Raw genomic sequence first — 1,822 nt, 5'->3', positions numbered from 1 at the left:
CCCTAGAGGACGCAGTTCGAAGTTCCCATGAAAGGGAACTCTCCCTGTGTATGCTTTTCTCTGTATTTTTCTCTCTTTTTACTCTTTATTACAATTCATCTTTCATCTCACTCTAGCTATATATAAGGTTGTAGCCTATATAGTCAAAGGAATATGCACATATCTTTTTACATGTAATTAAAGTAGTCAAAAACACAAGGGAAGTTACATCACAGTCACATCCCCCATGTGTCCCATTTTTTCAATCCAAACTTGGCAACTCTGAAAGTTGACCCAGTTTTGCTGTCATTGCTATGCTGTTTACTGAGTCACAGATTTCATGTTAAAAGATGTTTATGCCTTGATGAATTATGTATTTTTTCCTGTATCTGATTGAAAATGTGTGTGTGTGTGTGTGTGTGTGTGTGTGTGTGTTCGGCTCAGCTGAAGAAGAAAACTCTGGAGGTTACTGTGTGGGATTATGACAGATATTCCTCAAATGATTTCCTGGGAGAAGTGAGTGTTATAAGATAAAAGTGTCATTCCGTGCACACACACACACAATGATGGCAGAGATAAACATCATTTGCCATAATTCCTTAGATGTGATTTAATGTTAGCTAGCATTTTGTCTTCTCTCCCAGGGTTTATTGTTATGAAATTTGTTATTAAGTCAGTTTTTGTTTCTGTCAGTATCTATTTATATTATTATCCACCAAAGAACAGTTTTTTTTCTATGAAGTTTCTATGAAGTCAGATGGGTAAATTTAAATCCAACACATTTTTAATCCTTTTTTTTTTTTTAGGTGCTCATTGATCTCTCAAACACAGCTCAGCTGGATAACACGCCTCGCTGGCACCCTCTAAAGGAACAAAGTGAGAGTATTCACCATGGAAGAACCCACCCTCCACAGGGGCCCGACGGCTCTGGGGGACTCGGAGGTCAGGGAGGCCCTGGAGAGCCAGGAGGTTCTGGAGGTCAAGGAGGGCAACCGGGGAACCAGCAGTCCCCTAAAACTTCTGTCATCAAGAGCCGAAGTCATGGCATTTTCCCTGACCCCGCTAAAGGTAGGTCATGCATACTAAACAAAAATACACACAGGAATCACATAGGTGGTAACTAGTGCGACTTGTTTTAGAATACCATTCAAAGTTTTTTTACAGTCTCTTACAGTCACCAAAGCTGCATTTGTTTGATCAAAATACAGTTAAGAATTGTAAAATATTATTGCAATTTAAAATAACTGTCCTCTATTTTAATAGGATTTAAAATGCAATTTATTCCTGTTATGCCAAAGCTGAATTTTCAGCATCATTACTCCAGTCTTCAGTCTCACTTGATCCTTTAGAAATAATTTTAATATGCTGATTTGGTGCTCAAGAAACATTTCTTACTTTATTAATGTTGAAAATAGTTGTACTTAATATCTTTGTAGAAACCATGATAAAAAAAATCCTAAGGATTCTTTACAAATACTGTAGAAAGTTCAAAAGAACTTTGTTTATTTGAAACAGAAACCTTTTGTAAAATTACAAATGTCTTTACTGTCACTTTTGATCAATTTAATGCATCCTTGCTGAATAAAAGTATTAATTTCTTTCAAAACAAAAACATCTTACTGACTTGAAACCTTTTAACAGGAGATGATTGGTTTAAAAGGGGTCATATGATGTTGCTAAAAATAACATTATTTTGTGTATTTGGTGTAATGAAATGTGTTTATGCGGTTTAAGGTTCAAAAAACACATTATTTTCCACATACTGTACATTATTGTTTCTCCTCTATGCCCCGCCTTTCTGAAACGCGTCGATTTTTACAAAGCTCATCGGTCTGAAAAGCGA

At 36.1% G+C, this 1,822-nt stretch overlaps 1 protein-coding gene across 1 annotated transcript in view; it reads left to right on the top strand.

Annotated features, from left to right (window-relative positions):
• The first annotated feature begins 422 nt into the window (after positions 1–422).
• Positions 423–1,822, top strand: part of LOC107673138 (protein piccolo-like) — a 12,786-nt gene continuing 11,386 nt past the window's right edge. The window contains exons 1-2 of the mRNA XM_016466622.1: positions 423–495; positions 786–1,047. The gene's annotated coding sequence lies outside the window, so the exon portion shown is untranslated. The remainder of the gene's footprint in view (positions 496–785; positions 1,048–1,822) is intronic.

This window comes from Sinocyclocheilus anshuiensis, unplaced genomic scaffold (genome assembly GCF_001515605.1).
Source record: "Sinocyclocheilus anshuiensis isolate Anshui unplaced genomic scaffold, SAMN03320099.WGS_v1.1 scaffold304, whole genome shotgun sequence".
NCBI lineage: Eukaryota > Metazoa > Chordata > Actinopteri > Cypriniformes > Cyprinidae > Sinocyclocheilus > Sinocyclocheilus anshuiensis.
The sequence above is the reverse complement of the archived record's forward strand: the minus strand, read 5'-3'. Positions and strand labels throughout refer to the sequence as shown.